Source organism: Doryrhamphus excisus, chromosome 20, assembly GCF_030265055.1.
Source record: "Doryrhamphus excisus isolate RoL2022-K1 chromosome 20, RoL_Dexc_1.0, whole genome shotgun sequence".
Lineage (NCBI taxonomy): Eukaryota > Metazoa > Chordata > Actinopteri > Syngnathiformes > Syngnathidae > Doryrhamphus > Doryrhamphus excisus.
This window is the reverse complement of record NC_080485.1, coordinates 10,107,905-10,123,553: the sequence shown is the minus strand read 5'-3', so window position 1 is coordinate 10,123,553 and position 15,649 is coordinate 10,107,905. Positions and strand designations below refer to the sequence as shown.

Genomic DNA, 15,649 nt, shown 5'->3' with positions numbered 1-15,649 from the left:
TTACTTGTTTTCTAAGAGTTTTCAGGCGCTAATATTTTGTTTTCATTAAATCATACAATCTCTGACACCTTACTTATCTGTATTCAGCGAGAAGTATTTGTTGTTGTGTAAACATAGCCTAGTCTGAAGTAGGGAAGGAACTAGCGATGTCCGATAATATCGGTTAGCCAATATCGGTAAAAATTAGAACTTTGATTATGTCGTTATGGTTTTGTTGCCAATAATAATGTTTGAATGCGAGTGACGTACTCATCATCCCGCACCATGCTCCAGACAACATCCCAGCAAGCTTGGTATGTCTGCAGTCTGGAATTAAAGCCCTACATATTCAAAGGTAGAGTAAGTCATCTTCAATTATTTTAGTCTAATATCACATCTCTTGAAAATCACTCTAAGCCACATGTAGAGCTATGCAACAAAATAAGTGGCAAAAAAAACTACCCAGTTTCATACTTTACACTTGACTTTGTTCTTAAACAGATGTTTGTGCAACATAGAAATGTGCAGCTTTCCAAATTGTTTTGTTGCTGTTGATAGTAGAATGTGTTATTTTAGTCGTCATACTTTTTGATGACTATATCGTTGCAACAAAATGTTGGCAATAGTGTGGCACTTATTCCATAAAATATTCCATATTGTAGTATTTGTCTTATTTTGCAACAGAAATTCATGAATCACTGTAAAAGAACAATGGGTTCATTACACGGCAAGAGCTGCTGTCATTATCAGTGTTGGTTTATAGGTTGATATCGGTAATGAAGTACTGGACAATATCGGTAAGAAAGCCAATATCGAACATCTCGAGAAGGAAGAGTATGCTCCCACATTGAAACACATTGAAATATCTGACATTCCAAATGTAGTCTATGGATAATCTTTACTGGGTTTACAGTCTTAGGCTACGTTCACACGGCAGGGTATGATGTCAACTCAGATTTTTTTTTTTGTTTATGAATTTTTAAGCTGCCCGTTAACATTACCCAAAAAACGTGACTTGTCGATCGATGTGCACGCAAACCGTCCGAGAAGTGACACACATACGCAAAAGTGATGTTACACCTTTCTGCCGTTTGTTTACAAAAGGCAGCCGACATTGTCGTCGCCAAATGATTAACAGGCTATCCGCACAGAAGTCTTTTCAGATCAAAACGGCAAAGTATTGTTTCGTTCCAGCCTCTTGTCCACATGGGAACGGTGTTATGGGTGACCGGAAATGATTTTGGGGTTTTTTAAACGGCTTTCAAAGTGGGAAAATCTGAAAACACCGGCTTGTCGTTGCCATGCAGACAACAATACAATACCAATGATGTCACAGACTCGTGACAATCCAAAATATCTGAATATTTGACGGAAGTGACTCACCTCAGTCGACATTCTCCTAATATTTTGTTTGATATTTTGAAACGCAGAAGTAATTCCATTTCCCACCTCTTTTAATTAGATATAACTAAACATGGCGGAAGTCAAGTTATGGTTAATGGTGATCAAGACCCAACTAATTTCACATCATTGATAATTGTGATCATTTTGGTCACAATCATCATGACAATTGAAGAGTCATTATGAATTAATGGATGAATTCTAAGGAAGAAAACAATATCAGACAATGGCAGAAAGTCCTAATTGATCTGTTTGAATAATGACTAGTTTAGCAAACACAAGTGAGCGCAAATCTATTCAACACAGAACTATTAATCCAAGCCTACAATGGAAGAGAAAAAAGGGGGTGAAGATTTTCATTTTTCTCAATTCTTCTGGACCAAAAAACTCTTTTTTTTCGGGATGGAGTGGGGGGGGGGGGGGCACAAGAGTCATCACACCTTTTGAATGAATAGCTGTGAACTTTGTAGGACTCCTTCTTTTTTTATAGGGACAACACTACCAACAACAACAAGGGAGCGATGGTCCTGAAAGGGCATTCTTGTGGGAGAATGCTGCCTAGCTGCCGCTCAGGTCGCCGCAGGGTCACACAGAAGCGTTGACCGCGGCTTCACCGGCCCATTAGTCCTGCTGGACAGGGCCAGGCGGGGGCCTGCGTGCTGGGGACCACGCAGAGTTCACTCGGGGCTGCGGGAGTCGCATTGTTTCCACGCGCAGCTTCTGGGCGCGCATTATTGTTGTGCAAAAGGGCGGCAGTGGAAGGGTTAAAAGCGTGAGAGCGTGATGTAAGCTAATGTTGGTGCATCCTTAAAACACGTAGCAACTCTCGTTCATGTAAAATTGCAATATTTAAGGAAAAAGTTATCATAAATTTGCTGCATTTCGTGCATCACTATCACCATTTGCACCATTTGCATTATTCCTGAATGCATACATTTATTACATTTACTGCACTATACATATGCTGCAGTCACAGTCGCCCCTGCAAGATTGTCTTAACCCGACCCGCATATGTGCAGTCTTAAAGCCATTCACATGGGCCGCTTTTCTTTCTTTTCTGGGGTCGTTTCACTTTTTCATCTTAGACAGGCTGACCGCCGGCTCACCCCTCCGCCCCCGGGCTTGGGCCGGGTCAAAGCCGGGCTGAGAGCAGCTTTAACCCGGTTTAGACATTAACCTGCAAGACATGTAGCCCGTACTGTCTCGATTGCAGCCGCCAAATTGCCACCGTATCACCACAAAGTCACTTAATTTGGCGTAATATATATATAGATATATGTGAAAAAAATTAATGTCCCATTAACAGTGTATTGAGGAGGGAAAAAACTAATTTGCCTTAGTACAAATATTACATTGAAACGAAAAAAATATATATTTAATACAGTTTATTGCCACGCATAGGCTCCATGTAATACAAAGTTAATTTTAAATGCTCTTAATATAAGAACAACTTGTTGCACGAGTCCTAAAAACATCAAAATCCAGCACTATAAAATCCTATATAATATAATTTAATAAACACTGTAATATCCTACCATCCCACGTCATCTTATATGTTGTTATGGAAGGGTTAACGTCACAGATATTTAAGATTTATGGCATCTAATCCCCATCCCGCCTGGACCACGTGCACAGTGCTTGTTCTTTAGCGTCACTTTACAGTCTTTTTTTTTTTTTTACTGTACTGGTAGCCTGCATAAACATTGTATGAGATGCCTTCCACCCAAACATCCACCACAGGAGACTTTCAGGATATTTCACATGGATACATATATGTTTACAATGTTTTTTTAAAAATTTGCCGGCAGTATATTACACAATTGTTTTTTTAAATGGAATTATTAATTTAAAAAATGCCATGTGCAGTATCAATAATGTTTTTTGAAACAGATAATTAGTAAACGGTTGTTTTTACGTACGCACTTAAAATTATTTAGTATATATTCTTCAAATAAATCCAGAATTATTGCACAAAATGTTTCAGATTTAAATAAAATAATAATTGCAGCAACGTACGTAAATCGTAAATTGTTATCGTTGTAATAACATTAAATAATAAACAATAGCCCACATATATTAATGTGTAAAATGCAGACTGCTATCTGAAATTATTTTGCAGAATGACTTGACAAATTAATGCATATGATTTTTTTTTATTTAATGTCATGTTCCAAACTAAAATTTTTCATTTTATCTGCATCCTTAAATTTAACAATGTCATATAATCATATAATAATATTTTAAATGCACATTTGAATGAAGAAGTACATACAGTAAGTAAATACAGTTCTTACCGGCCGAAGCAGCCTTGAAAGTCACCTGCAGGCTTTCTTCCACGAGTGGACGACTCGGTGCTCGCGTGCGTGGACGTCCACGAGAACACACGTCCTTTCCACCAACATGTCTAAACCCTGAGTGACTTAATTGGATGTCATATTGGACACACAGGTGGATCTCTGGACCCCCTCGTTCATCCCACCGGGGTCAAGACGGGGTCCTCGGACCATCGATTTCTTCACCACGATCCCCCCCATCCCCATCCCCCTCCTCCCCTCACTATCGTCTCATTACGGTCGGAACAAACACGCTGCAAAATACAAAACGGTAAAAAATCCCTCTTAGCTCGGAATTTGGTCTCTCCCTGCGAGCAGGCTGCAGATTGTGGGGACAATTTAGAGATGTGGCCGCCTGTCGAGGACCTTCTGAGTTATATTTTGGTGCCTGTCACTACACCGGCAATAAAACACACTTTATTACCGTCACGTGTTCCCTTTTTTCGCGTCTCCCACGCCGGCCCATAAATTAACAGCCCGGGAAGCTTCCACAGCCAAGGGGGGAGGAAAAATCTTCTTTAATCCATACTAAAACGCATTTTATTAACATTTGGTCTTTTTTGTGGTTTAATTTGGCCGTTTTCTAGACGAAAGTTTATCATATCAATAACATTATCATATTTAGTCTCTATGGGTGTGATTTTTTAAAACTTATATTCGTTAAATTAGATTTCTCTATGCCTGTTCTACACGTGCACGCCTCCAGACGTCTGATCCCAATCCAAACAAGACTCTCAACAAACGCCTCTTTTGCACTTTTCCGGATGCTCCTGGAGTGGAATGCTGTTTGGAACATTTGTTTCCTGCTTTGATTTCCGTAAAAGGACAGCAATAAAGCCATAAAGGGGCGCTGTGAAAACACGCAACAGAACCCCGAGTGTGTGTGTGTGTGTGTGTGTGTGTCAGTCACAACAATGCGTCATACCAAAAGCTAAACAAAAATACTCACTTCAAACCGTGTACATTTCTTACATATACACATTTTAATTATCGCTACTATATCTTTAATACACAACCAATTAAAAATAAGATCACTGGTTGTGGTTGATTTTGTGTGTTTTTGTCATGAATTACGTCTGTCCTAATCGTCCCATGTTCGTGAACGCACCACCTAGAGGTGTGTAGCTCTGCAGCTGCAAGATTAGAAGCCCTTGTCTGGAGGTGGCCTTTTGAAGTTGTATGACGTTATGCCAAAACTGCCGCAGTGGCGCCTCGGTTGCAATACAGAGTTGCTCCACAAGTCTATGGTGCCATCTAGTGGCCAGAAGAGTGCAAAGCGTCTACCTCATGGCTCGGTTTCACCCACTGGTTTTATATTTACGATTTCTTGGGTCACTTTTAGCTTTTACCACTCTACTTTAAAAATATTCTGGCATGCGTTTTTTTCGCGTCAGTGTTGTGTTATCCACATAAACATCTAAAAATGATAATTTCTCGAAAGGTTTCTTGAGTAATTTCACAAGCTTGTGTCGTCCCTATGATGTTTTTTCCCTGTATGGTAGCACCCCCTAGCGGTGAATATGGTGTAATGGCAGATTGCACTTGAAAAATGGGCGTCACCCCAGCGTCTCTGCAGTGTTGCCATAGCAATACTCTGCACCTCTTTCTACACGATTTCTATTAATCTTCAAATCCCACAAAATAAGAATGTATGACTCGAATACAGAAGACTATTTACAGATATGGTTAATGGAATCCAAGTATAATAATGCTTAGTCTTATGTTTATTCTTGTGGTAGTAGTTTGCAGTGGTGTACAATTGTACTTCATCTGAGAGCTGTTTCTACTTTTTTTTAAATAATCAGTTAACAGCATAATGTATTGCTGTTGCAACTTATATGTACATTACCAAATATAATTAAAAGTGTCAATTAAATGTTAGCATCAGTCATCTTTAAGGTACATATTTTGGTCTTGTTAGTATATGTTTTTTTTTTGGTCCAGATCATTAACACTTAATGCTTGTAATAATCACTATTGAATTCATACAAGGGGCCCTTCTGTGGGTGAAAATGATGTGTTCAAGTGTTTCTACGTGGGATTTCTGTATGCAAAAGCACTCCAATGCACAAATGTGCAATAGAAGCAGTGAGACTTTTGGCTTACATGCAGAATATGCAGCTGGTGCTCCTCTTCTTCTCCTTCATCGGCGACTTATGGCTTGTCCTGCATGACACACACACCACAAACACACAGAGCCAAAACCACAATCAGCACCAAAAACATCAAACTGTGTCTTGTGTGCATCGGTCTGTCTCCATGGTGTAAATTTACAGGTTTGTATGGCGTCTTTGCTTGTCTGCTTTTGTCTCTTCGCTTTGTCTCTCACACTCTCTCTCTCCCTCACACACACACACACACACACACACACACACACACACACACACACACACACACACACTGCCGCATTGCAGTAGGCTGTAAATACTGAGTGCCAGTTGAGCTCCACTGAGCAGCACCAGTGAAATACTGTCTTTGTTTCTCCTCTATCTCCTCTCCCAACTCAGCCTACCCACCCCACCCCAAGCCAAGGAAATGTACAATTGTAAAAGAAAGGAAAAAAAACCCATAAAATACAGCCTAGCCTGTCTCTTGTTTTTTGTTTGCATGTGTGACCCCCAGAATGGCCTCATAAAACCAACAAAACACAAGAACAAATGGGGCCTCCTTGCGTCCATCTGCCCATATTTTCCAACATCTCAAAAAAGAGGCAAGAATATTCTAGAATAAAGTAAGTTTGGATTGTTTACAATCTTGGTTGTCATGAGCTGCTCCTTTATAATCTAAAAAAATATGACCGGAAGGTTATTCAAAGCAAATAATCATAAGATGATGTCATGTAATAATGCTATGAGATCATCCTTGCAATGCATTAGTCGTGCAAAAGTCTCATTGAGGCTCCAAACTATACACGAAGCAGACCAACGTCTTCACGTTGCAATGCAACTGCATGCCCACCCTCCTTCCCCCATTCCAATGACGTCATCACACTTTCACTTTAAGCCGAATTCTGCAGGCAGTCGTCGTCACCAAACCACAACATACGATTTTTCTGTGCAATTATATGAAACAATACATAAAGGTCATTCAAAGCTTACCTGATCATGTGATCATCCTTCACGTGGCAATTCAGCATCCTAAAAAAAAAAGTCAAAGCCACAACTTTGTTTTATGCAGAAACACGAAACCCCCCCACCAACAAATATTCGTTCAAAGTGCGTGAAATGTTGACAAAACAACACAAGAGAAGTTTTTACCTTGCGTGTGTCGAGGCGCACGAGAGGCTGCACGTCTACACGCGGGGGCGAGGTTCGCGGGTGAGAGACGAGGAACGCCGCGCTCACACGTGACCGGAAGTGGCCAATGGCGTCCAACATGTGCTTGTTTAAAAAAAACGTGTAGGGAGTTTCTGTGTGTGTGTGTGTGTGTGATTTGTAGCATCTGCACCAACAAGCAATGTTTGACATTATTTTTAAGGACAACAATCATTTCAACAAAGAAAACACATTTTATCAACACTAAAGTCTTTTTTTTTACATTCGTTGTACTTGTACACCCCCCCCCCACACACACACAAAACGACACATAATCAATAATAACAAAGTCATTGTTTGAATGGAAATAAATAGAACCTAATTTTTACATTTTCAAATGTAAAAATAACTAAACTTAACTAAATAAGATGTTCTTCCTTCTGTAACAACAATAACCAATAGATAATATAATATCTACATAACTGCAAATAATATGCCCTTAATTTGGACTTTATTGTGTGTGTTGTTGGTTTTTTTTTTGTTGTTCTGTTTTGGAGTTTTTTGCTATGTAATTTTTTGTCCTCAGTTTTTCCCTTTTTAGTATATTTGTATACCTAAAACCTTCAAAGGCACAGCTTTGTAGACCCGGGTAGGCCTATTGTTCTTAGCCGAATATTGTCTTGCATCTGACGTAGTGTCTGCAGAGAGGATGACTGCAAGAATTAAAAAAAAAACCCCGCAATGCAGTGATTCGATACGCCGTTTTTCAATCATAATAAAAATGTGAGATTAAAAAAAATATGCAAGTCTGTGGCATTATTAATATTATTATTATAATTGTGGAGTTGGCTATAATTGGAAAACAAAACGATCACATCAGTATTTTTCCGTCCAATTAGTCACAAATAGTGTTTGAAATATTTTTCAATTCAACTTGAATACATCTTTTTTATTATTAAAATAACTGACAGACAGCCATTTAATTTGTATAGAAGTGTGTGTGTGTTTAATTCAAGCTGAAAGGAATCCAGTCAGCAGGAATATAGTCCTCCATAGAAGAGGCTTTGAAATCAAATCTTTTGTCCCTGTATTCCATCGTGTTTGACTTCGTTTTATTGCAAGACGTTTGCCAATAATAGAATACAATACGCTTTTATTGTCATTGCACCGTTTGACGCAACCAAATTGTGGCAGTTAAAAGGACCGTGGGGTTAGGTAATATAACACAAACTATTTGGTCTAATACCGATTTTTAAAAAAATGCTGTACATCACAGAAAATGAAATTAAGAAGAATAGACTTGTATTAAAATACATTATGTAATGTAAAATAAAGCAGTGTATTCTATAAAAATGAATTAAATTTATTGTGGCTCGAAAGCAGGAGTAAAGCATTCTTTTTTAAAAGGGGTTTAAAAATAAAAATAAAAAAATAATGTTGTGTTATTGTATTATGTATTTCAAATTCAACTGCATTAAAATTGCACGAAGATGATTGGTCACACGTGGCTGTCTGGTGTTCACACACACACACACACACACACACACACACACACACACACACACACACACACACACACACACACCTACGATTTTCAGTCATGTTGTTACAATAGACTATACTACACTTTCAAAGATAGCTCATGCTAGTAGCTAAAGTTGGTCAAATTGCTGTCATCAGTGGGGATGCATGTTAGGTACGTGCTCAAAGCAGGAAGTAGGGGGCATGCAGTACTGCAGTACTACAATACTACAGTACTAGCCACCTATGATTACCCTTGAATCATTTAGTTATTTGTAATGAACAGAGGTGCAGGTAAACACTTATTAAATATGGCGCTGTCATCAAACAAGCAAAATTAACTTTTTTAAATTTAAAAATTTAAAATTAACTTTTCTTAAATTATTATTATTACAATTCGATCCCCCTCACAATTATGCAAAGAAACAATACTTTCAGGGTTATTTCATTGTCAAAAGTTGTCAAGAGAGACAAGTTGATGGTGTGTGAAGGTTACAGTACGAAAGTGATGCAGGTCCCAAGGAGCCAGCCTTAATGTGTTTAAAGGAGCTCAGGGGATGTGTTGTTTAATGTGGGCCTGCCACGGTGAATTACGACGCAGGAAGTCCACATTGTAAAGAAGGAAGAGGCTCATCAAAAAAACTTAAAACACTCCACCGAGGCAAATATTCCATCGGGCAGAGAGCATGAACGCACCCTGGAGCTTTTCCAACAAACAAAAACAGTGTCTGTGTTGCAGTGCAGCTTCGAAATCTTATAATTGGAACATTTGCCTTAATGAATGCGTTTTATTTGACTATTTTGTAATTGAATAAGTCAGTGATTAACATTTGCATCAAGTATGAGCTAATGAGGTGAATCCCAAGTACACAGCCGGAAGTAAAGACGCCCACTGCTGGATACTTGAAAGACTGCAGGTTCGATGCATGTGTAGCAGCTTTAATTGCTTTTCTCATAACACTACATTTGATATTTTTGTTTTTTTTGTCATAAAGCCTGCAATACTTGTCTCCTTGAAGCACACAGTTACATTTTAATTCAATAAAGATTCTAAAACCAATCCAGTAAAGGTTATCTGAACAAAACATCCCCATTTAGCTTCATATTATAGGTGACAAAGCAAACCAGTGCAATATCCATTAATATATCTCAATAATTATTCATGAATTAATAGTGTTTTTTTTACAATATGCCAAGGGATAATTAAAAACAAAGGCAAAAATGGCTGCACCTCCACATCTGATTTTTTGTTGTGCTTTTGACGGTTAAATGTAAAACAAACAAACAAACAAAAACAAGTGTTTTATTCGATTCCTGCACACATTTACGATTTCCACTCCACAAGTAGCCTCTGAACTAGAACGTTCCAAATGAAGAACATCAAAGCATCTCGTTAACATCTCCATTTTTACCACATAAAACCTTTTATTTGTTTGTTTTGTCCAATTTTATGTTGACAGACAACCTCCAAACAGCCTTCTTCCCCGAGGCTTATGAAAGGCAACACCCCCACCCAGCGGCCACAATTTGACACTACACAAACATTCCAACCACATCATGTAAAAAAAAAAAAAAAAAAAAACGCCAACCAGAAATAATCCAGTCATATTTTTCCCCCACTCTATGAACATAATAAAACTACCTGTTTTTAATTAGTTTTGGCTTTGTGATTTCACTCTTATTCGATAAAAATAACGGAAATAGGACCATTCCCAGCTTGTCAATACATATACCTGTGTACCACTATTGAATAAAATACTGCTACATCATTTATTTGGTGAATTATTGCAGAAAAGTGTGCCGGGAGACAACTTTTAATTACGGGCAATAACTTGAACGCTGTACTTTTCTATTTAATTTCTGCAGCAGATTAACAACTCCCGTGTTCGTACTATTAATGCACTCATATAGTGTGTTCCTTTCATTTTATGACAGCGTCTAAAATGTAATCCATTCAGGGTTTTTTTTTTTTTTCAATTGAGAGGCTTTACAATTGCTGTCATTTTGATTTTCACCTCTGGCAAAGGATAAAAAAATATTCATATGCTGTATATACAATTCTATTTGACAGTTCTTATATAGGCTCAAATGTGACTTGTCTGTATTTATTTATGTGTAAAAAACGTTATTTCAATGCTAAAATCATCACGTTCTTTTGTGTATGAAATACAATATATTTAATTATAACAGTGTGAATAAATCTTGTCGTTTTGTTCATTAATTTTTTTTTTATAACGATAATGACCTCAGACTGGTTTATTTTTTAGTTTGTGTGTCGCACAGAAATGAATCAGGCCTAAAGGTGACCAGTGGAAAAAACTAAAGTTAAAAAAAAACATACTTTTAAGAGTTATTATAGTCATACAAAAATAGATATGTATTTATTTAAAAAAAGATACAATGAATGTGAATTGCGATAAATTGAATAATTTATTTAGTTATATTTTACTTCAATTTAACACATAATTTGAAAATCAAAGCAAAAACGCCAATTTCTTTAAAAAGTCACACGAAACAAAAAAAGGATGAAATAATATTATGATATTATACATAAGGGCAATTTGCATTTACGTTTCCAGTGAAAATAAATGGTATTATACTTCGAGTTAAGAAATAAACATAGTAAAAAGGACTAAAAGACAGTAGAAAAAAATTGTATATTGCATGTTTAATATTTCGTCGTTATTTAATCTCCATAAAAACCTTAAAAGGTGCTGTTGGTCATCATGCCTGTACGCGCAATGACATGTTTTTGCTGTGCTTCCTGACTCCTTTTGTGGTCTCCTGCATTTGCACCGAGGTTCGAGGCCGTCGTAGTCGCCCCCCCTCCTACCTCCCCCCCGCAGACAATGACTTTAACATTTCTCTCTGCAGTCGAGGCAGGAAAAGGATGTCCAATAAAACCATATAGTCACCGAGACTGTCTGGCCTTAATTGCTTTATGGTTCCTTTCTCTCTCTGTGTTTTAGCTGCAGCGTCTTTTTTAGTGTGTGTGTGTGTGTGTGTGTGTGTGTGTGTGTGTGTGTGTGACGGGAGCATGAGAGAGAGAGAGAGGGGGGGAAAGTCACGTTTATTCTCCAAATGCATGCTGTTGCTTTATGACCCTGCAGGAGGATGAGCGCCCCGCACTTATATGGCGGCCATAAATGGGAGGCGTGAGGAGATGGCTGCACATATTTTGACAAAACAAGCAGGAAGAAAGTGTATCTTAGATCCACATGCATACACCTTTATATGTGCACATCAACATAAACACTATAAATAGTCATGATATATTTTTTTTAATGCAGTGGAAATATACTTTGTATTAATTTAACTGCAGTGATTTTGTTATACATATAGTATATCTTGGACTTACACTTTATTGACCCGCAAGGGAAAGTGCGTTACAGTAGCTCAATTGTAGAAGAAAATGCATTGCATTAAATAAAATGAAATGCAATATGAATAGGATATAATCGAATAAAAATAATATAAAATAAACAAGATTTGCATATACATAGTGTATATAGAATATGGTAAATCAGTACAGCACAATAATGTTCTGAATTATATTTTACAGACAGGTTGAGGCATTGTAGAATGAAGTCAAGTCGTGTTTACTGTGGGAACGGAACTGGAGGAGTCTGCTGGGGAATAAATACTGCACTACTATATAGTAGTATAAATATATTGTAATATGTAATGATATACTATACCTTCCTATTCTGCGGACCTCATGTGATAAATTCCACTGGGAGCTCACAACATCCCACATCAAATGGTTCCGTAGATTTTGGTATCGCCTACTTTTTGGAAGCATAGCGTTCCAATATACCATTTTATCCATCAGCAGTCGGAATTCTTCTACTCCCCGTTCCACTGCTTTCATCTTACCCACATTGTTCGTTTATATTTTTCATTCAGAAGGCCAAATGTTCCAAAACGGGAAGCGGGTTTTCAGGTTCTGGCACAATTGCTAGCGTCCTATAGCCAAAGATTGTACTGCAATGTTTTTGTTTACTTAGTAGACACATGACTGTATCAGAAATAGTTTCTTGTCAAATAAACAGCGGTGTTATAAGATTTTGCGTCAAGATTAAAATGTGACATTTCTTGTTTCTTGTCATAATAAATAGGATAAATAAAAATGAAGAATAACAGCGTTCCATAAAACAATACAGAGAGACCTCTTGTCAGTCATAGAATCCCTAGAGTTCACTTGTGACACATTTATTAATCATATTTAAATAAGAAAACATACAGGTACTCGCCACTAATGAATGATAATGAAAGATGATTGATGTACAAATGGAATCCGGAGTCACGGTCCAGCCTTTAGCTTGGGTGTCAGGCTAGTGCTACAACTAAAGCGCCTCCACGGGGCTCGAGTGTCTTCCCGGCTTGTTGTCGGAGAAGGGATTTCTTTAAACAGTGTCTAAATAATCCACGCTGTTTGCTTGATGTAATTCCAGTAACGTGTTAGACTTGCTGCAAGTTTGAAGTCAAAGCTAGTGGTGCCGTATAGCCACACAGGGCGACGCCATGTTGCACTGACATCATATTATTATATCATTCTGTAATGTCTACGTTTACTTTGATTTATTTTGGCGTACACGCCTTTGTTTGTAACTGGTTGTGGTTAAAGGGCTGTATAAATAAAGTTATGATTAGAAACAGTAGATGTTAGCCGGTTACACGTTTAAGTAACTCATCTGTTATCCCTCATTTTTGATGGTCCCCACAAACCGCATTCACTAGTCACAGAATTTTTTTTTTTTAATGTACTAGTTGTTCCTGGAATAACTGTCAAATTTTCAGTCTATGTCTGTGCACAATCTAAGTGGTGGTTTAGTACATTTGTAATTTTATGTATATATTTACATGTATATTTAGTATTTAGTATTTTAGTTAAGATTGTTAAGCTGCCATTTCTGATACTGTATAAGTGAGATCGACTGATACAGATCACATTAACTGTACATTTTTCCATTTATTTAGGATGAATGCTAACTAGACAATTTAAAGGGCCACGGGCAAGTAGTACACAAGTACAAGGACAAACTAAAACTATATTAGGAAAGCAGGAAGTGAACAAATGTAACAGTTACTGATTGTAAAAGTACCAGATGGAGGGGTAGGATTTAATAAGCTTTGCTTCTTCCTACTCCTTTCGGACATGTGGAACTGTGAACTGATTATGTGATGCATTCAATTGCAATCTGATGCATGTTCAAATGAAATAAAACCATTACCATATAATGTATAATGACAGTAATAGACACTTGGAAAAAGTTAGTATGTAGCTCATGAATGTGATATCCATTTCCCTATGGGAAAAAAAAACTAGCCCCAAACTCACCGCATTGCATCACTAGCTAGTCTGCAGACAGCAAGGCAACGCCTGTATAGAAAGATGCAAGAGAAGTCATACACCTATAGGGAGGGATCAAACAAACTGGTATGGATTAGCGTAGCCTGTGTCAAGCTAAGGTTTTACAGACTAGTGTTGATTCTCGCGGCTCATTACGGGTGTCATCAACCCGACATGACACAGCGCATTTTCACGTTCATGTCCTGATACTAATCGGTGGCCGATCTATCAGAGCATCCCTAATATTTACATAACCATACTGGTGACTTCACTGCTTTGGGGTTCGGTGTCGGCTAATTGTCTGATGCTGTACCTAGCTTTACTTTGTGTACATCAGAAGACTAGTACTAGTTGCAGTGTTTAAATTTAGTGTCCCAAGTAGTTAAACATCCACTCCTGTTTTGACATGGCGTTCCAAATGCAAATGTCCCCCCCAAAAACAAATAATTCCAACATGTGTATGTTTTTTTGTACAATGGTGTACGGCAGAAATCCAAACATCTGGCGGCCATCTTTGTAGTTTTGACTAGACACCCAGATTGTTTTTTTGTTTTTGTTTTTTTTAACACAGAAGGCTTTAGTGACCCAAATTTCATGCTTGTATCACAAACTGAAGTATTTTATCAGCAACATATCAGTTCCCAACAGAAAAAGGGGAGAAAAACAGCTTTTTGTGAAAAGATACATTTCAAGCATAACTTTCACATTGATACAAATTTAGCCAAAACAAATATACAAATATGCCACAACATGAACAACACAAAATACATGAAAATAACATGTTCTTTTTTTTACAAATATAGCCATGAAGTATTTACAATTTTCCCATTTGTAACTGAAATGTGTGTGTGGATGCACAAAATTTGCCTTCGATTTCTAACCTCCTTCCTTTTCACTTCCTGGTTGCTGTGTAGCATCTATTTCAATGGGAGAAATGCAGGCAGAGTTCTTATAAAATGCACTTCTGCTACCTTGTGTTGCATCATCACTTCTTTGTGGCCTCAAAAAAAACCCCATAAAAGCCGTAAAAATCCGACTTTGGGAGCGAATGAGTTAACATGAGCTTTGAGCCCAGACTTTACATACGCGTCTGGTACTCTCTGCAGTTGAGTAAATAAACACATCTTGAGCTACTACTTGAGGAAATACAGTTTTTAATAGTATTTGAAAATGCATATTGAACAATGAAGTTGTAATGCATCTTTTATTTCATCGGGACTGGGGGAAAAAAAAACAAAAAGTCCAAAGGAGCAGACAAAAGCGAAATTTCATGACATCTGGGCTCCAACTGTGTCACAGGCATTCCACTGGAAGCTCACATCGTCCATTGTTTTGACTTGTGTAACAAAAAATGAACCCCAAAAAGAAGCGGCGACATTCATATTGTCTGCAGCAAAGAAAAAGCTGTGTCGTCATTGTGTGAGCTGACACCCAGCAACCTGTGTGTTTATGTGTGTGTGTGTGTGTGTGTAGGCAAACAACAAATATACAGTCAATGACAACAACAACACAGATTATACATGCATCTTATAAAACGAGACTTTTTAAATTCTAATTATTATAACAGTCATTCAAAGGAAAGGAATAATTTTCTCAAGACCGGGAAATGTTTTGCGGAGATCACATGACAGCCTGATAGACCTAGACCTAGACTTTCCCAAACTACTAAACTGCAAAACCACAAACGCTGTTAAAAACTTGGTTGTCAACATTGGTTTGGTTTTAGGGTCACAAAAGTGTGGTTTGGCTTTAGGCAAAGATGGTGCTTGTGTTTTAAAATAAATAATAACACCCTCAATAGCTGGCCT

General features: G+C 37.7%; 1 long non-coding RNA gene across 1 annotated transcript; it reads right to left on the bottom strand.

Moving 5' to 3' along the window:
* Window positions 1-5,606: 5,606 nt before the first annotated feature.
* On the bottom strand, window positions 5,607-7,023 carry LOC131108220 (uncharacterized). Its single transcript, XR_009120433.1, has 3 exons — window positions 6,971-7,023; window positions 6,812-6,850; window positions 5,607-5,879 (listed from the first exon to the last, which is right to left on the bottom strand). It is a non-coding gene; the product is annotated as an uncharacterized LOC131108220 (long non-coding RNA).
* Between the last annotated feature and the right edge of the window lie 8,626 nt (window positions 7,024-15,649).